This window comes from Leucopleurus acutus, assembly GCF_964270905.1.
Source record: "Leucopleurus acutus genome assembly, chromosome: 14".
Lineage (NCBI taxonomy): Eukaryota > Metazoa > Chordata > Mammalia > Artiodactyla > Delphinidae > Leucopleurus > Leucopleurus acutus.
In genome coordinates, this window is record NC_139156.1 from 43,563,298 (window position 1) to 43,585,715 (window position 22,418).

Consider the following 22,418-nt stretch of genomic DNA (forward strand, 5'->3'; position numbering starts at 1 on the left):
GTTTGGCATGAAGTTCTTAAGAGGTCTGGTTTAGATTCTTCAAGTGCTGAAGGTCATAAAGTGCAAAACTCACTAGTACCAGCAAGAGACCCCACAGACAAGAGTGGCAGTTGTCAGTACTCTGTCAATAACTACATGGGCAGAGGGGAGAAAGTATGGATGTAGTATTGAGTGGGACTGTACAGGTGGAGGAGAATTGGGAACTTTGGAAGCATATAAAAACCTCATGAAATTCTTGCTCTCTAATCAATTTAGACCTGACCCTTTCTTGACCTCATCCAATGGCATGAAGGACAATTTAGGGCAACTTAAATCTCTTAGCCTCCTATATTCTACATTTAATTATCCGGGACATGGGGAGACCCAGTTATAGGAAAATTGCTTCTCTAATCATGGGATTGGAGAGATTCTATTTTTGTCACCTCTCTGATTTTTTTTTTATTTTATACAATGAACTTATGCTTTTATAAACGGGGGTGAAATTAATTCATTTAAGATTCCCTCTCTCACTTAGCATATGTAAATATTTCAACAGACTCAAAATTATCTACAAATCTTTTAAGGCTATTACAATGTTAATAAATTCCTAGGGAACGCCATATTAGACAGAGTCGACAGTGACTAATATAAATGAAATAGCAAGCATCCTGGAGGTATTATTAAGAGAATTTTTACCTTGGGGGGAAAAAAGGAGGAAAATGCCAGAGGAAAATAGTTAAATGGTGGTATACATAATAATCTGGTTGTTGATATCAGAACTCTCCATTTAAATGAAAATTCTAAAATTTTATTTATGTTCTAAAATGAGATAAATTATCTGGATATCAAGAGACTCAGTCAAACGATGCAATGGAACGGTTACTAGACAATGAAGACTGACCGCTGATAACAGAAACAGTCCCTCTATTTTCAGAAGACCTACAGAAAAGAGAATGACAACAGCACAGTTTGTACATACATAGCAATATTGTTAACACCTAATATTTTAGTGAGCTTACAAAGGTCTAATCACTGGCCTCAGCACAGCTTTTATGGATCATCTCATTTAATCTTCACTACAATCATATGAAAAGGTTATTTACACCCTCCCCAATTCACAGATGTAGAAACTGAGGCTCAGAATGAATGAGTGGCTTGACCAAAGTTACACAAATAGTTAAGGAATACAGGAGTTTAAAACAAGCTCTATTTAATTCTTGACCCCATTATTTAAACCACTATTATCATTAGAATTTATAGGGGGTGTTAGTGTATCAAAAAATTATAAGCTTTCTTTACCATTTGAGATTTTAAAAGATCCATCCATAACTGAATCAATGAAATTTCAATAACTGATAAATTGGATATCTAAAGATAACTGAAAATTATAGAGTGTATCTCTATAATTTGTATGTTCACATATAAATGTGTTCATAAATAAATCATTTGCACAGCTTCTCTGCCCAAGTCATTCATATTTCCTGAGTGACTTTCCCTGGTGTTGCAATATTCCTCCATTTCTTAGTCACAGAATAGCTCAGACCAGGAGTTCCTAACCTTTCTTTGGAAATAGACCTCTTTTAAAAGTTATATAAAGCTCTGGGTGTTCTCCACTGATCCCTAAATGCACATGCAAATAAGAAAACACAGTGTTTAGACTACTTCAGGAGATTCACTGGTCACCTGAAACTAGGGTGAGCATATAACTGGTTTCCCAGGACAGTTCCAGTTTATTCTTGTGTCCCAAATGTCTACTGTACTTTCCTCCTTAAGATAATAAACTACATGGACTCCCTACCTAAAAAAACACATTTAGGTTAAAAATATATGTCCATTCTTCTTTGTATTTGTCTTCTTGGTCAAGACTGTATTGTTGCCCACTGGTACAAGGTGAAAATGTTCGGACAACCATCAATGAGGGTGAAAAAATAAGTAATCTTATTTTTAAGGTTATCTGAAGTTATTATTCTATTTGCATTTGTAAGAAGCTTAAAAAGACATCACAAATTGTATTTTTAAGAGGCCTAAAAATGACATGATTCTTTATGATTATACACAAATGTATTGATAGAAAAATTGGCGCTTTTTTTATGCAGTTAGAAGTTAGTTGAAGTGGGAGTGCATCTGGGAACAAGGTGAAATGATCACAGCAGGGGAGCATGATTACTCCCCTGAAAGTTGATTGAATGTTCCATTGTACAGACCTTCTGCAAAACGTTGAAAAAAATACTCAACAGCACAGCACATTAAATAACGCCATAATATGCCATGATGCACATTAAGGGGGATTATTCTCTGAAACAGGGGAGTAAAGTTTTCTTCAAGTTATTTGTGAATTTTAAGGAAAATAAATTTATTTAAACTCTCCTCTATAGTGCACTGGGCCATTCGTCTATGAAATTGACAATAGTTCTTTCCAGATTCTATACAGGCATTCAAGCACTGAGTGATTTTCTCCCTGCTTTGTTTTTCTCATTGTAATTTTTTTCCCCAGTAAGCATAGGTCACAGAGATTAAGTTACTGGTTTTTCTGTTGTATTCCAAGTCAGGTCTTACTCTCTAGAAATTGTTTAGATCAAGTATGTTAGAGTGCTTGTTGCCATAATTAAAGTAACTAGTAATGTATGTATAATTTGCAGAATCATGTGGTAGCCAATTTTTCTAAGTCAAGGTCTGTGAAACACATCATATTCCTCTGTAAATATATGTGTGTGTTTCCATAAATGTGTTTCTACACAATCATAAATATATAGGAAAAGTGAAAATTTTACACCAAATTCGCTAAATACCTAGTTATTTTCCTCTGTTTTAAAAGCAACCAACTACTTTGTATGGGACCCAGTAGGCTATGCAGTCTTTAACATCTGTTATACCCATAGAGAAATAAACCTTTATTAGATGTGATTCCATGAAGAAGTCTGCTTATCTAATTTTGCCATACGTGGGCACGAGACTTCACGGTCTATACAGAGTGTTGACACCTTCTTGTGTTAATACTGTAAAGGTGTCTTGGGATTTTAAGAATATGTGAAAAGAGCCTGTGAAAATAATTATGCCCATCTTTAATGATAATTATATATTATTTTAAACTCAGAGTTACATGTACTGGCAAGTTGAGGATATATAATACATTTTGTCATGTCTCAGTTATTCCTCATCTAAAATTGGATGATAACCAGTGTGATTTAGGAAATAATTCCAGACTGAACTAGATTCATCTTCTTTCTCCCATGAATTACACAGTTTCATGTTCAATGCTTCTTATCTTAGGTGTCCATGTCTATCTGCTTTATTAGAGGTGAAAATTTTATTACACTTGCATAAGTTACCTGAGGACATTTACTACAGCAAATTTTTCTTTAGCACAACTTTTATAATGAATTTATAAAAAGGTTTTTGCTATATTCCAATATAATTTTCAAAATTCTGGGCACATGCTCTTTGGTTGACCTTAAGCAGAAGTTTTAGCTCTTTACTGCCTCTGTGCTGTTGGCCAGCTAGGTTTTCCCTGCCCTGATCAGCATCCTCTGCCCACAGAGTTTATGATATTCCTACTTAAAAATTTTCTTTTGTGGGGAAAAAATTTGGTAAAGTAGCAGGATAAAATATTAATGCACAGAAATCTCTTGCATTCCTACCCACTAATGACAAAAAGTCTGAAAGAGAAATTAAGGAAACACTCTCATTTACCACTGCAACAAAAAGAATAAAATACCTAGGAATAAACCTACCTAGGGAGACAAAAGACCTGTATGCAGAAAACTATGAGATACTGATGAAAGAAATTAAAGGTGATACAAACAGATGGAGAGATATACCATGTTCTTGGATGGAAGAATCAACATTGTGAAAATGACTCTACTACCCAAAGCAATCTACAGACTCAATGCAATCCCTGTCAAACTACCACTGGCATTTTTCACAAAACTAGAACAAAAAATTTCACAATTTGTGTATGGAAACACAAAAGACCCCGAATAGCCAAAGCAATCTTGAGAACGAAAAACGGAGCTGGAGGAATCAGGCTCCCTGACTTCAGACTATACTACAAAGCTACAGTAATCAAGACAGTATGGTACTGGCACAAAAACAGAAAGACAGATCAATGGAACAGGATAGAAAGCCCAGAGATAAACCCACACACATATGGTCACTTTATCTTTGATAAAGGAGGCAGGAATGTACAGTGGAGAAAGGACAGCCTCTTCAATAAGTGGTGCTGGGAAAACTGGACAGGTACATGTAAAAGTATGAGATTAGATCACTCCCTAACACCATACACAAAAATAAGCTCAAAATGGATTAAAGACCTAAATGTAAGGCCAGACACTATCAAACTCTTAGAGGAAAACATAGGCAGAACACTTTATGACATAAATCACAGCAAGATCCTTTTTGACCCACCTCCAAGAGAAATGGAAATAAAAACAAAAATAAACAAATGGGACCTAATGAAACTTCAAAGCTTTTGCACAGCAAAGGAAACCATAAACAAGATGAAAAGACAACCCTCAGAATGGGAGAAAATATTTGCAAATGAAGCAACTGACAAAGGATTAATCTCCAAAATTTTCAAGCAGCTCATGCAGCTCAATAACAAAAAAACAAACAACCCAATCCAAAAATGGGCAGAAGACCTAAATAGACATTTCTCCAAAGAAGATATACAGACTGCCAACAAACACATGAAAAGATGCTCAACATCATTAATCATTAGAGAAATGCAAATCAAAACTACAATGAGATATCATCTCACACCAGTCAGAATGGCCATCATCAAAAAATCTAGAAACAATAAATGCTGGAGAGGGTGTGGAGAAAAGGGAACACTCTTGCACTGCTGGTGGGAATGTGAATTGGTTCAGCCACTATGGAGAACAGTATGGAGGTTCCTTAAAAAACTACAAATAGAACTACCATATGACCCAGCAATCCCACTACTGGGCATATACCCTGGGAAAACCAAAATTCAAAAAGAGTCATGTACCAAAATGTTCATTGCAGCTCTATTTACAATAGCCCGGAGATGGAAACAACCTAAGTGCCCGTCATCGGATGAATGGATAAAGAAGATGTGGCACATATATACAATGGAATATTACTCAGCCATAAAAAGAAACGAAATTGAGCTATTTGTAATGAGGTGGATAGACCTAGAGTCTGTCATACAGAGTGAAGTAAGTCAGAAAGAAAAAGACAAATACCGTATGCTAACACATATATATGGAATTTAAGAAAAAAAATGTCATGAAGAACCTAGGGGTAAAGCAGGAATAAAGACGCAGACCTCCTAGAGAACGGACTTGAGGTTATGGGGAGGGGGAAGGGTGAGCTGTGACAGGGCGAGAGAGAGTCATGGGCATATACACACTAACAAACATAGTAAGGTAGATAGCTAGTGGGAAGCAGCCACATGGCACAGGGATATTGGCTCGGTGCTTTGTGACAGCCTGGAGGGGTGGGATAGGGAGGGTGGGAGGGAGGGAGACGCAACAGGGAAGACATATGGGAACATATGTTTATGTATGACTGATTCACTTTGTTATAAAGCAGAAACTAACACACCATTGTAAAGCAATTATACCCCAATAAAGATGTTTAAAAAAAAAAAAAAAAAAGAAGATATACAGACTGCCAACAAATACATCAAAGAATGCTCAACTTCATTAATCATTAGAGAAATGCACATCAAAGCTACAATAAGATATCATCTCACACCAGTCAGAATGGCCACCATCAAAAAATCTAGAAACAATAAATGCTGGAGAGGGTGTGGAGAAAAGGGAACCCTCTTGCACTGTTGGTGGGAATATAAATTGATACAGCCACTGTGGAGAACAGTATGGAGTTTCCTTAAAAAACTACAAATAGAACTACCATATGACCCAGCAATCCCACTACTGGGCATATACCCTGAGAAAACCATAATTCAAAAAGAGTCATGTACCAAAATGTTCATTGCAGCTCTATTTACAATAGCCCGGAGATGGAAACAACCTAAGTGTCCATCGTCAGATGAATGGATAAAGAAGATGTGGCACATATATACAATGGAATATTACTCAGCCATAAAAAGAAACGAAATTGAGTTATTTGTAATGAGGTGGATAGACCTAGAGTCTGTCATACAGAGTGAAGTAAGTCAGAAAGAGAAAGACAAATACCATATGCTAACACATATATATGGAATTTAAGAAAAAAAATGTCATGAAGAACCTAGGGGTAAGACAGGAATAAAGACACAGACATACTAGAGAATGGACTTGAGGATATGAGGAGGGGGAAGGGTAAGCTGTGACAAAGCGAGAGAGAGGCATGGACATATATACACTACCAAACGTAAGGTAGATAGCTAGTGGGAAGCAGCCGCATAGCACAGGGAGATCAGCTTGGTGCTTTGTGACCGCCTGGAGGGGTGGGATAGGGAGGGTGGGAGGGAGCGAGACACAAGAGGGAAGAGATATGGGAACATATGTATAACTGATTCACTTTGTTATAAAGCAGAAACTAACACACCATTGTAAAGCAATTATACTCCAATAAAGATGTAAAAAAAAAATAAGATTTAAACATTTCTAGAGCACTCTTTGTTTTGTTTTTTTATTATTATTTAAAATGAGACACAATGGCTAGCAAGTTTTCTTTTACATCAGTTTTAAAATAATCTTGGTTTCAGAAAATTTTAAATGTAAAAGTGTGCAGAAAAAAAATGATGCAAGTCACAGTTTCCTGTTTCCAAATTTCTTAGTGAAAAAAATATAAAAGAAACTGTTGCTCTATCAGCTATTTGAATTAAACTTTTGATTAATCACAAAATTTCTAATTTCTTAGTACTTACTTAATACTTAATAAGCAGAATAAAATGATGGAGAAGAAGAGGGTAGGAAGAGAACACCTCAAGTTCCCAGGGGCCTTCTACTTCTGTTGCACAATAATCAAATTACACCATAAATTTTCAGCATAATAAAGAAACAGTAACAACAGTAACAATATCTGGGGACTATTTTGGTAATGGATTCAAACTGTAACAAAAATAAATCCCTGAGACAGATATACTCACAACATTACTATACAAAGTATTAGTTACTATAGATATATTCGGTTGTCACTAAGGGTTGTGTGTGTGTTCATAATTAAGCCAATATTTTCCTGTGAATTCTCCAGATCCTCAGAGACAGGATCTCACAGATCAGTAAAACCTAATTTTACTAAATTTTGCTGAAACCTAACGTTGGGTGGGTAGGCTACTGGGACAACCCATCCTTTATTCGAGATTTAGTGCACAGGAAAGATATTAATGACACAGGTTATTTTATTCTACACTACCTCATTTTTCTGTCCAGACAGAACCATTCGCAAACTCCAACCCTGCTTCCCCCAACACACACATACTCACTCATTTCTTTAGGGGAACTGCTTCTCCCACACCACCCATATCCATGTAATTCTGGTGGGGCTTCTAATAGTACTTTCATATTCATTAGCCATGGTAATTATTCCAGAGTTCAGGCTGATATCTCAAACAAAGCCGTTCAGATACCTTACCCACGTTTTTATATACTGAATCTGAGAAAGATGTTTCTCTCTTTGCTCTGAGACTATCTAAATGTAGTAATACAACTCTGGAGCTGTCTGCATCCATTTCTTCTCCTCACATAAGAATAACCTGTCTGCAGCAGAGGAGTTAAAGGTTACAGAAAGTTTAGGGGGTACGAGAGTTGGCCAACAGCCCCAAGTCAGAGGGCATACAGTCCTCCATAAGACTATGCTCACTTCTGACACCACCTACAAGTTCTGGAGGTTCCCAAAACCACCCTCATGTTTGAGGACTCACAGAACTCACTGACAGCTATTATTCTCAGTTACAGTTTATTACAGGAAAAGGATGAAGCCTGACATCAGCCAAGGGAACAAGCACATAGGACAGAGTCCAGGAAGCTTACAAATGTAGCATTTCCGTTGTTCTGTCCCCATGGAGTCAGGATGCATTCATCATCTTCCTGGCATTGATGTGTGACAATACACATGGCGTACTGCCAACCAGGGAAGGTCACCTGAGCTTCAGCATTCAGAGATTTTATTGGGGCTGCATGATATAAGCATGACTGACTGCCCATGTGGCTGATTTCACTCTCCAGGTAGACTGATAACTCATCATCAGACGACCCTAACTCACATTGTTGATCATCCAGGCATGGCCAGTCTCCACCCTAAGTCACATTTTTAAGAATATCCATATGACCCAAAGCCCCCGGACAAGCAAAGCTATTCCTACCAGGCACAATATTCCAAGAAATCAGATATTACTTCCCAGAAACCAAAGGCAAAGGCCAGACCTTTTCTTTGGGCAAGGCCAAATTCCTTATTACTATATATAACGTGGGGAGAAAGAGAAAAAGAGACAGCAGAAGAGAGCATTTTTGATTCCTCTAGCTGATGGTACTTAAGGACTGTCCCACTTCTATCTTCCCAAGTTACTTAAGCCAATACATTCCCTTTTTGCCTGAACAAGACTCAGTTGGGTTTCTATTACTTTTAAACAAAAAGAAGGGAAAAGGAGAAGGCAGAAAAGGAGAATATTTCAATTCTAATAAAAGGTTATTGTGACAACCCTGGCCAGTAATGATATTTTAATAACTTTTCACAGTAATTGTCTGCCTGACATACAAATGGCCCTAACTATAAAAGCAGTTAAGAAATACGTTGCATCCAAATTAAAAACTGCAACAGAAATAAACTCCTTGAATTTATTCTCATAAGAAAATAAAGTGTTAGCTGCTCTTCTCCGTTTGCACATTCCTGAGTATTTTAACTAACAAAGCCAAGATTCCCTCCATGCTCTGGAGAACTGAAACAACTGACAGCAGCCTAACTTGCATCATGCCCCAGGGAGTTCTTTACTTTTATACTCACAGGGATGGAATGTGGGGCTGGGAAAAGACCAAAGGACCTTGGAGCCATTCCAACTGGAGTGACTTAGAATAAAATGTCCAGTTTTAATCAGGGTTGTATGTGTCAAAACATTACCTGAAAAGATTTTTTTAACTGTATATTCTTCAGAGCCCACTCCAAACCTTATGAGTGTGTGGGCACATGTAAGTTGGAAAAGCTCCTTCAGTGATTTCATTGTCCACCTCTGATAAACTCGTTTTCTCTACGCAGGTGTCTCAGAAAAGATAAAGAACTCTACTGTGGGACTAGGGGTTCTTTCTTTACAAAGCAGTAAATAATTTAGTGGATAGCACATCATAGGCACTCAATAAGTATTTCTTATATAGGAAAAGATGAATGCATTATATGTCATTCATTCACCACAAGCTGATTTGGGTATGTTGGGAATTTCCCCAACATACAAGCAAACAACATAGTTCTAGGTGCTGTCATGTTTGTCCTTCAAATCTACCACTGGCTCTAGGATAAGGAATTATCCTCTCAAACTCTTTTGCATCAACAGAACAAACTCTAAAAGACACCCTTCTGTTCAATCTATACCTACTATTGACTCACCATGGGTGATGCAAGTGGGAGGACCTAGTGGATACAGGGTGAGGCAGAAAGCTTAAAGCTGTAAGACAAAGTCATGATCTTTAAGGAGCTTTCAGTTGTGCAATTACCCTCAACGATTTGTGTCTCAACTTGGTAGGCCTGGCCTGGAAAACAGCCAGGATGTTTATTTACCAAAGCTTCAGAATATAGAGCAAGAGAGTGATAGCTGAACCATTTCTAAGTGAGAAGGCCAAGCTTGACCAAATTCAGAGAAGCGTCCTCTAGTAGACAGGATAATGGCTTCCCCAAAGACACCTACATCCTAATCCCTGGAACCTGTGCATATGTTACCTTACATGGCAAAACAGACTGTGAAAATATAATGAAGTTAAGGATCGTGAGATATGGAGATTATGCTGGGCTTTCTAGGCAATCTAGATAGAGCCAGTGTAATCACAAGTGTCCTAATAACAGGGAAGCAAGTGGGTCAAAGTCAGAAAAGATGTGACGATAGAAGCAGAGGTTGGAGTGATGCACCCTGAAGATGAAGTAAGGGGCCATGAGCTAAGGAATGCAGGCAACCTCTAGAAGCTGGAAAAGGCAAGGAAGATTCTCTCCTGGAGCCTCCAGAAGGAATAAAGTCCTGCTGACACTTGTTTTTAGCCCTGTAAATCTTGTTTTGTATATCTGACCTTCAGAACTGTAAGATAATAACTTTGTGTTGTTTGAAGCTACTAAGTTTGTGGTAAATTGTTTCTGCAGCAATAGGAAACTAACCCACACACACAGCTCTATCTTTAGAACAAAAGGTCTGAAGTCATAGTGCATAAATTTGAGGACGCACTGGGATCTCTGAGTACCCCTTCCAGAGTTAAACAGACCATGACGAGGACCCACTCTTGTCACTTGTAGAAAAATAACAAAAAATAGGTCCCTCTAATTACACCTCTACCTCATTCTTTTTTTTTTTTTAATTAAGCAAAGCAGCAGAACAGTGAATGCCTTGTGTTTGTTTTGCCTTGTGGTGTCATTCTGTCCACCATCCATTGCCTATTCTTCATTCTTGTCTTCTTTTAGGGAAGCATTCCTCTTCAACTTCTATCTGTTCTGACAAACCCTGCTATATAGCTCCTGGGATATGTGGGCATGTGATGCAACATCTATCTAATTAGAACATTCCATACCCTTGACTACAGTGATTGGTTTAGGCATAAGCATATAGTCCAAGTCAATCCAGTGAGAACCAGCCTCAGACCTTTAGCTGACGCCAAAGGTAAAATGCAGTGCTGGAGTGGCTGGGGACTTTCTTTATCCCCGCAATGAAGGTTCATTTCTGAGAAATGAAGGTCATACAGGGGAAAGCATATGCAACAGATGGAGAAAGGAAGACAGAGAGAAACAGACAATCAGAGAAAGAGAGACACTGAAGCTCTGATGCCAGCTGTGTCCAAACAAGATCACTTCCTCTGAATTTCACAGCTATGTGAACAATCCAATTCCTTTGCTGGTTTAAACAAGCTTTGAATGGAGGTTTTGTGATTTGAACAGCTAGAATCGTAACATAGTAACACAAGTGCACTCAAATCATAGCAGTATGAAGCAGGTATCAGGCCCAGCTGGAAGTGCAAAAGATGCCAGTCTCTCCGTCTTTAGCTTCAAATGCCATATAAACATTCATAAACTTTCAGAAAAACAACAAGCATCCCTCACATATTCACTGATGCCTGAGATTTCTTTACAGAAAGAAATGTTTCACCAAACCAGAGATAAAGGCTTATAATTTGATACCACTAGGGGAGAGAAATTTATGACTGATTTCATTAGTGAACAATGTGACTTAATCATTCAAATTTTGACACTTTGAATATGAAAAGGGGCACTAATAATAATTATGCCAGGGCAACAGATATAAACAATGACTATCCCAGGCAAAACAGAATACATGATCACCTTACCCAGAAGGAGTGTGGCAAACAAACTGGCTTTTAAGTCAGAAGGCTTGAGTTCAAGTATTGCCTCTATCACTGCAGGTCTCTGGGCACTTTAGCATGCAGGCCTTTCATTTGCTTATTTTAAGGTCATTGAGATAAAACTCTATCTCTAATGGTTAGTGTACAGGTAAAACACTATAAAGAATATATAAGCACTTAGCAACCCCAAAGCCTATGCCAATTAGTTTTCTTCTTATTTATTTAGACTCTCATTTTGTCAGAAGATGGAAAGATAAAGAGTACTTCAGGGATGAAGTAAGACAGAAAGGATGACAGGTAGTCAAAGGTGGCTCTAAACACCCAGCTTAGATTTCACACGTTTGCCTGTGGTCAGGTGCAATGATTCTTGAAGGCAGACAGCACCACCTAGCGGTAGCATAGGTATATTAGGCTATACTGGCACAGTCTTTTGAGTCTTTTGTTATAAGGGCATTTGTAAGCATTTCCATCAAAGGAACTGATCATTGAGGAGCTGGCATCTTGCCCAGCTCCGCAAACTGGAGTGAACTCTGGCCCTACTCTGATCCATTTAAATATTATGTGATCATCTTAAGAAAACACTCCTCAGTAAATATCTGATTTTACTTCCTTTAACTTGAGTTGGAGACAAGCCCTGGCCCCCTAGCCAATGAGCCACATGATCTTAAGGAATTCACTTAAGCTCTGAACTGTGGTTCCCTAAAATGAGGGTGTACCAGAGTTATCAACAGAATATACTGTACAGTCCAATTATAATTCAACATCTGGCTCCATTAATTACCTTGAGAAAATTATTTACCCTGCAAAACCTTTGTTTCCTTAGCTGTGAGGCGAGAACAATAGTATTTATCTCATGAAGTTGTTAGGAAGATTAAAAGAGCTGCTGCATGTAACGCAGTTACCACAGCACCTGGTTAATGGAACTCATGCTTCATAATGGATTATTTTCTTTCCTTGGTCTCTCCAAGCCATAGCCATCTACAGTTAAAATAATTCAGTCTAAGTCAATGCAAGTGGAATTTACCTAGCTTTTAAAATGTATGTGGCCACTGGCTTAACAAGTTCAGCTTCCTAAACGTAGAGTTCTAACTCATTTTTTCCCTCGTGAGCTGATTTGAAGATGTGCTACCCTGTCAATTGCTGATGTGCAGATCCATGATCTGCACCCCTCAGGACAGCTATTTAAAATTTGAGCAATCCTAATTAAACAATTAAACTCAAAGAAAGTGTCCGAGAAGTCCGCCTGCCTCCAAATAATCTCTACCTCTTAATTCCATGCAGACTGGGATCTGCAATGGAAACGAGATCAGTGCCATGTGTATTTTTAGTTCAGAATACCTAAATGGGCATTTTTCTTTAGATTTAATATGTACAGTATTTTAAACAACAACAGTTGTTTAATAGAAGAGTTCAAACTTCTTTTCCTATGCAGTTGTTGCTTTTAGTTTCGAGAAGAAATTTTAATTATATGCTAAAACATTTTTATCAAGAGCTTCTTAAAAATATCTTTTCTAATACATAAATTGGCCCTTTGTGCTATTTCATCTCTATTTCCACTACTGAAAATTATTTGAAGTCTAATACAAATAGCTTAAAATTGAATAAAATCCTGGGTCAAAAAATACAAGGACCAAATTCAATGCTATTTGGAAATTCTGTCCTTTTTGTTCTAGCCCACAGAACTTTATCAACTCACCATTACTGTACTTAGTTACATAGACCTAGGCATGTATGATTCCTCATAAGCATATATAGTTTCTTTCAAAAGGTGAGAAGAAAGAACTAATAAGGAAAGTCTGGTATTATTTTTGTCTCTTCTGTTAAACTTGCTATAGAGAACACACTCAGTGATCACAATTTACTCAAAAATCTGAAGAATTTCTGTAGTGTCAAAAAATGTAGACATATGCTAGTCTTTTAAAATAAAATAAAAAATAGAAAGATCAAGGAAGAGTTTGTCTTTAGGAGAGAACTGTCCTGTGAATCTGCAACTCTATCCATTTAAACCCAATTGCAGAAAAATAGACAAGGTCTGAAACTCTGAAAACTAATGCATTTTTCCCAGATTGATTCCTTCATTTCTTTTTCCTCAGATATGTTTAAAACTAAATATACTGTATAGCACAGGGAACTCTACTCAATGCTCTGTGGTGAACGAAATGGGAAGGAAATCTAAAAAAGAAGTCATATATGTATACGTATAACTGATTCACTTTGCTGCTACAACAGAAACTAACACAAAATTGTAAAGCAACTATACTCCTAAAAACATTAATTTAAAAAAACTAAATATACAGTGTTTAAATATATCATGCGGATTGTGAAAGTAGTTTTCAGTTATATCTGATTATGCATTATTGGACATACAGTCCAAATCTCACATGGACCGAAGAAAGATGAAACGATGGTGGTCAGAGAAATTGGTCAAGAAATTGATGGAACCACTATTTAATAAGAGATTTTAAAGAACAGAACAAATGCTGATAAAAGCTTGATGCAAAGTCTATTAAGGCTTGCAAATGCAAACAGGGTCTTATGAGCCCTATGATTAGAGATTCAGACAACTGGCATTTGACCTTTTAGAGAACGCTTGGTAACACAAAGGGCATCAATTCTGAAATCAAGTTAGAAGGGTGACACTTATGAGGCTGAGATTAATTAGGAGTGTATTCTAAACAAGTTATTTAACTTTGGCCTCAGATACCACATGGATCAGTCGAGGTAGTTTTGTTTGGAATTTTAACTCAAAATACTAGGAGGGGGCTTCCCTGGTGACGCAGTGGTTGAGAGTCCGCCTGCCGATGCAGGGGACACGGGTTCGTGCCCCGGTCCGGGAAGATCCCACATGCCGCAGAGCGGCTGGGCCCGTGAGCCATGGCCGCTGGGCCTGCGGGTCTGGAGCCTGTGCTCCGCAACGGGAGAGGCCACAACAGTGAGAGGCCCGCATACTGCAAAAAAAAAAAAAAAAATACTAGGAAGGCCTTTATGTACACGTAATCTGGTGAAGGAGAGGGGTCTAGAAGAGTGTGTAACTCCCTATAGTTTAATAACTATTAAATAATGCTTGTGGTCTATTTCAGACTTGACACTAAATACATCAACCCTACAAAAAACATTCAGACGGCATTCAGCATTTTAGCAAAATGATGCAACTAAATTCACTGATGACAAATGTACAGTGGTTCAAAAAGAAATACCAGGGGTGTTTACAGTTCATTTATAATCTAGCTGAATGACAAAAAGGAGAGCAAATGTGCCATTCCACAGTGGATCCCGTGGTGCTGCTCTGATGAACAGTTCAGTCTAGCAAATCATATGCCCTGGTTTAGGATGGAAAATGAATGCAGAAGTCATCAATATGGACATTTTTTGCAAGTAGTGCGGACCCCCAGAGAGATTTCCCCAGATATTTACAAGAATTTTTTTAGCTGTATGTCATGAAAAGACTGATCTCTACCTGTAAAATGTATGAGAAGATATAACTTAGTGCTCAGAAGAGTTCTGGAGTCACTGTGACACTGTCCTCATTTTTAAACATGTATTCTCACAACACTCCTGGGATTCTGTTTCCCCATAAGAGGCTTTTTGACATTTGAATGAGGCTCAAATTCAATTATGCTTCCAAATAGCTACTCGGTGACTGTATCTGAAGCAGAGAAATCTCACAAAATCATTTCTAAACAAGCAGCCAATATAAAACACAAAATTCTCATTCTTCTGGTTTATATTAGAATTGTTATTACATCATGCTCAACATATAACTTCCAGATTTTAACTAATATCTGTTGCGGCTTTAAACTGTACTCCACTTTTCCCATATGTCATCTAGGACTTAGCAGTTACAGAATCACTAAGAAAAGGAGAGTATTTGAACATGCCTACTTTTCAGCTTCAGCTTTACAAACAATTTTGACCATCAAGAATATTATTGCTCCATATAGCATTTAGATGACATTTTCTTTTAGCTCAGCCATGATGAGATGGTTTTCCTCACATGTTTTTGTGATGTTTTTAAAAAATTTCTTTATGCTATCCTATTAATCCAAATACAAAGTAGTAAGCACACTAATGACTGTTTAATTGACTGATATTTTAGCTCTATTACCTCATTAAAAAGAGAAAGTTTCATTTATCTCTGGTATTTCTTTCAGAGTACCCACAAACTCAGTTTTTCTTGTTCACAGGTATCTTAATCTTGTTCACATCAGTGGGAGACTCAGAAATATCCATGGCCACATATTGGAGACTCTCTTCACCTCAAAAGTAGAGCTCTGTGAGAGCTGCCCAAGCTCAGATACAGAGAACAGACTGGTGGTTACCAGAGATGGGAGATGGGGGGAGGGGCAAAATGAGTGAAGGGGGTCCAAAGGTACAAACTTTCAGTTACAAAATATATAAGTCCTGGGGATATAATGTACAGCATGGTAACTATAGCTCATAATACTGTACTGCATATTTGAAAGTTACTAAGAGAGTAAATCTCAAAAGTTCTCATCACAAGAAAAAATGTATAATTATATAAGGTGACAGATATTAACTAGACTTTCCGTGATCATCATTTCACAATATTTACAAATATCGAATCATTATATTGTACATCTGCAATTAATAGAATGTTACATGTCAATTATACCTCAAAAAAAAAAGAGTAGAGGTGGTTTGAGCACACCCTTTCCATTGTTTCATTGCTCACCAGTTACGCTCATAGCTTATTCAGCACCAAGACATTTTATGTTCTCAAGTCAATGGCCCTAGTGAAGAAATAACCATTAGTGGCCATATAAGAGGGGAGAAAGTAACTTATCCCATTTCAACAATAAAACTGTCTTTTAAATAGGCCACAGTTTTCTCAGAAATGTTTAAGAAAGGTCCTAAATATTAACAAACCAAATCCAACAACACAAAAAGGATCATACACCAGATCAAGTTGGATTTATTCCACAATCACAAGGATAGTTCAACATATGCAAAATCAGTGTTATATACCACATCAACAAAAGAAAAAACAAAAACCACATGATCATCTTAATAGATGCAGAAAAAGCATTTGATAAAATTCAACTTTCATTCATGATAAAAACTCTCACCAAACTGGGTAGAGAGGGAACATATCTCAACATAATAAAAGACATTTTGACAAAACAACAGCCAACATAATACTCAATGGTGAAAAGCTGAGAGCTTTCCCACTAAATTCTGGAACAAGAAAAGGATGGACACTCTCACCACTTCTATTCAACATAGTATTGGAAATCCTAGCCACAGCAATCAGACAAGAAATAAAAGATATCCAACTTGGAAGGGAAGAGGTAAAAGTATCATTATATGGAGATGACATGATACTCTATAGAAAACCCTAAAGAGCCCACACAAAAACTATTAGAATTGATAAATGAATTCAGCAAGGTAGAAAGATACAAGATTAACATATAGAAATCTGCTGCATTTCTTAACACTAAAAATGACATATCAGAAAGTAAAAAAAAAAAATCCATTTTAAAATTGCATCAAAAATAAAATAAAATACTTAGGAATAAACCTGATCAAGGAGGTGTAAGACTTATACACTGAGAAATTGATAAAGGAAACTGAAGATGATTCAAAGAAATGGAAAGATAGCCCATGCTCTCAGACTGGAAGAATTAATATTGTTAAAATGGTCATACTACCCAAAGCAATCTACAGATTTAATGCAATCCCTATTAAATTACCTATGACATTTTTCACAAAGCTAGAACAAATAGTCCTAAATTTTATATGGAGCCACAAAAGACCCAAAACTGCCAAAGCATTCCTGAAGAAAATGAACAAACCTGGAAGCATGAACCTCCCAAGACTTCAAACAATACTACAAAGCTACAGTAATCAAAACAGTGCGATAGTGGCACTAAAGCAGGCGTATGGATCAATGGAACAAAACATAGAGCCCAGAAATAAACCCAAACACCTACAGTCCATTAATCTTCGACAAAGGAGGCAAGAATATACAATGGAGAAAAAACAGTCTCTTCAGCGAGTGGTGCTGGAAAACCTGGACAGCCACATGTAAATCAATTAAGTTAGAACACTTCCTTACTCCATACACAAAAATAAATTCAAATTGGCTTAAAGAGGTAAATATAAGACATGACATGTTAAAACTCCTAGAAGAACATAGGCAAAACATTCTCTGACATAAATCATAGCAATGTTTTCTTAGATCAGTCTCCCAGAGCAATAGAAATAAAATCTAGAATTAACAAATGGGACCTAGTCAAACTTAAAAGCTTCTGCACAGCAAAGGAAACCATAACCAAAATGAAAAGCCAACTTACAGAATGAGAGAATATATTTGCAAATGATGCGACCAACAAGGGATTAATATCCAAAATATAAAAACAGCTCAAATATTGTAAATCAACTATACTTCAATAAAAAAAGAAATGTAAAAAAAAAATTCTCTGGCTGCTAGAACAGTGCCTGTCACACAGTAAGTGCACTCTCTCTCTCTCTCTCTCTCTATATATATATATATATTTTAACTTAAGTGTACATTGATTGGTCCTATATATGGTTATTGTGATTTCATAATTGGTCGTAAAGTTAAGAGATTCGTTAGGGAAGATGTAAAAGTTTTCCTCAGGGAAAACTATGATAGGCAAAGGGTTTGGTGAATTTTGAAGTTATCTGGAAAAATTTCTGGGGATTTGGATATTACGTTGTATAATTTTCTCTCTTATTAAATAGTTATTTGGGGGACTTTAATGTTTATGACTCCTAGTTTTAATATCTGCAAATGTCCTTCATTTTCCATATTACTGATTGTTATTTGGATCCGCTGACATAATAGATTGGCACTTTGCACAATAAAAAAAGATATGCAAATTTAAAAAAACAGCTCATACAACTAAATATCAAAAAAAATAAATAAGTAACCCAATCAAAAAATGGGCAGAAGACCTAAATAAACACTTCTCCAAAGAAGACATACAAATGGCCAACAGGTACATGAAAAGATGCTCAATGCTGCTAAATATTAGAGAAATACAAATCAAAACTATGATGAGGTATCAACTCACATGGGTCAGAATGGCAATCATCAACATGTTTATAAATAATAAATGCTGGAGAGGATGTGGAGAAAAGGGAAGCCTTCTACACTGTTGGTAGGAATGTAAATTGGTGCACCCACTATAGAAAACAGTATGGAGGTTCCTTAAAAAATGGAAAATAGAGTTACCATATGATCCTGCAATCCCACTCCTGGGCATATATCCAGAAAAGACAAAAACTCTAATTCGAAAAGATACATGCACCCCAATGTTCAAAGTAGCACTGTTTACAATAGCCAAGACATGGAGGCAACCTAAATGTCCATCAACAGATGAATAATTAGATGTGAGGCATGTATGTGTGTGTGTGTGTGTGTGTGTGTGTGTGTGTGTGTAATGGAGTATTACTCAGCCATAAAAAAATGAATGAAATATGGCCATTTGCAGCAACATGGGTGGACCTAGAGATTATCATACTAAATGAAGTCAGACAAAGACAAATATTATATGATATCACATATATGTGGTATCTTAAAAAATAATACAAATAAAATTATTTACAAAACAGAAATAGACTCACAGACATAGAAAACAAATTTATGGTTACCAAAGGGGAAAGGGGTGGGGGAGGGATAAATTAGGAGTATAGGATTAACAGATACACACTACTATATATAAAAAAGATAAACAACAAGGGTTCACTGTATAGCACAGGGAATCGTATTCAATATATTATAATAACCTATAATGGAGAAGCACATGAAAAAGAATATATATATTCTTTTGATGATATAGACAGATAAACATATATATCTGAATCACTTTGCTGTACATCTGAAACTAACATAATATTGTAAATCAATTATGCTTCAATTAAAAAAAAATTTTTAATAAACAAAGGTCCTGAAAGAAAACTGTTGAGTAGGGAAAACTGCAGTATGAAAAACAGCTCTAAGAATACGGAAAATAATGTGTCAGTTCCCCTTCCTAGTTTATTGAACTAGTTTATTGAATTCTCTCCTTCAGTCCATATATTCTTTCTCCCAAGCTCCCCCCCCAAAAAAGGCTACTTATTACTTAAAATATAACCTTATTAATATGACAAACAAAATCCTCCAGCAAATGTCCTGACTACCTTCCCAGAGCCACGTTTTCTTGAGAAACACTAAAATTATTAGTCTAGTGGGGAAAAAAATGAGCGAACAAAATTTTTTTTAGCTCCCCTACCACAATGATAACATGACATTACATCTGCTTGCCTTGTAATGTTCCACTCCTTACATCTTGAAATTCCTCTACTATCATGTCCATGAGGAAAGACTACCACCTTTTAGGAGTCTCTATACTCAATATCTCTTCTAGAAATTAGTACTCAACTATCTATCCACTGTTTTCTCCAGTCCAATGTTTGTGTCCCCCAAAATTCATGTTAAATCCTAACACCTGGAAGAAGAATATGTTCTCTCACGACTTTAACTTAACCCGGAGAGGTTTAGCTACTGTAAAAAGGCAAGAAGAACAAATAAAAGTTATAAGAATGGAAGAAAAAAAAATCCTAACACCTAATGTGATGGTATTTGGAGGTTGGGTCTTTGGGAAGTGATTAGATCAAGAAGGCAGAGCTCTCATGAATGGGATTAGTCACCTTAAAAGAGACCAAGGAGAGCTTTCCCTCTACTTCTGCCATGTGAGAACACAGCAAAAAGATGGCTGTCCATGAAACAGGAAGCAGGCCCTCACCAGGGAATCTACAGTTACCTTGATCTTGAACTTCTCAACCTCCAGAACTATAAGGAATAAATTTCTGTTCTTTATAAGTCACCTAGTCTATGGCATTTTGTTACAGCAGCCTGAACAGACTAGAAGCACTCATTTGTGAATCTTCAATCATAGTGCTTGTATTATTTTACTGCAGTAATAAATTTATTCTCATATCTCCAACTAGATTATAAACTCTTGAGGAAAAGTTTGTCTTACTCATTTTTCTATCCTAGAGTTTCACACAATACCTGGCATAGAGTTCCATAATTGTAGAATGAATTATACAAAAGGAAATGTAATGAAATTGTAATAACGAGCAAATAAATTTTCAACTTTTAAAAATATAATTTTTTAATCCATAAAGCTAAAAATACTTCCAAGGTCCTCTAGCTCTACCCTTCTGTGTTACACATAAGAAATTTGAAGCCAAGAGAATTTACATGATTTGCTAATGGACTACCTAATTTTGGGATCTATTGCCATTAACTTTTATATCACCCTTTCCATTTGTCATTACATTTGGAAAATCACTAAAATGCTGTGAAAATGAAAATCCTTTGTCGCCTTTTTTAGAAATAAATATTTTCTCATCAAAAATAGTTTTTTGAGAGCTTACTAAGAGCAAGGTATTGAACTAATTCCTGAGAAGTAAATGAGAAAGTGTAATCCACTGTCCCTGAGCTTAGGGGAATTGTCATTACTGTAGCTGAATGAAAATTCCACTTTGACTTATATCTCTTTTCAGTCATTAAAATAGAACTAAAGAAGGCAACTTGGGTATTTCTTCTCATGACATCTTCGAATTGATTTCATCATGTTTACGTCTAATAAATGACATGGCTATTTATCATTGCATATTACAGAGAAAGGAAGGAAAAGAGGAGGGAAGGGAGGGAGGGAGGGAAGAAGGAAGGGAAGTAGTAAAAGGAAGAGAGAGAGTTCTTTTCTCCAAGTCTTAAAGACCTGGCATAGAAATTTTAATTTGGGGTGATTTTTTCTTGTTTTAATCTGTTAATTTTATATTATTTAATTTTATTATTCCCTTATCTCAACTTATTTATTTTTTTTCAGAGATAATGGGTGATTCTACCAATGCTATTAAAATTTGTGTACTTTTCCCCCTATTTAAAATTTTAGAGTAAATATAATTACTTACTCTTATTGATCCTCACTGCTCTGTTGAAATAGCTCATTTACATGCATTTCCTCAAATGCTTTTCTTGCCTGAGATTTGGGGAACAACTAAGTTATATAAGTTTAAATTAACAGGTATTACTAAAACAATAATTACAGAATATATTGATGACAACCTTTCCCAAGAAACATAAGAACTATTTACGGCAACTAATCATCTCAGAGAGATAAGTCGCTGGCTTCCATAACTTGCAAATTACAGAGGAAAGGGGATATAAAAGTAGTAGAATGGACTTGGAGAAGATCATTTAATAACATGGTTAAAAGGAGAAGACTTTTTTTTTTATACAGCAGGTTCTTATTAGTCATCAATTTTATACACATCAGGGTACACATGTCAATCCCAATCGCCCAATTTATCACACCGCCACCCCACCGCTTTCCCCACTTGGTGTCTATACGTTTGTAATTTACATCTGTGTCTCAATTTCTGCCCTGCAAAGCAGTTCATCTGTACCATTTTTCTAGGTTCCACATATATGCATTAATATACGATATTTGTTTTTCTCTTTCTGACTTACTTCATTCTGTATGACAGTCTCTAGATCCATCCACGTCTAAACAAATGACCCACTTTCATTCCTTTTTATGGCTGAGTAATATTCCATTGTATATATGTAGCACAACTTCTTTATCCATTCATCTGTCGATGGGCATTTAGGTTGCTTCCATGACCTGGCTATTGTATATAGTGCTGCAATGAACATTGGGGTGCATGTGTCTTTTTGAATTATGGTTTACTCTGGGTATATGCCCAGTAGTAGGGTTGCTGGGTCATATGGTAATTCTATTTTTAGTTTTTTAAGGAACCTCCATACTGTTCTCCACAGTGGCTGTATCAATTTACATTCCCACCAACAGTGCAACAAGGTTCCCTTTTTTCCACACCCTTTCCAGCATTTATTGTTTGTAGATTTTCTGATGATGCCCATTCTAACTGGTGTAAGGTAACACCTCATTGTAGTTTTGATTTGCATTTCTCTAATAATTAGTGATG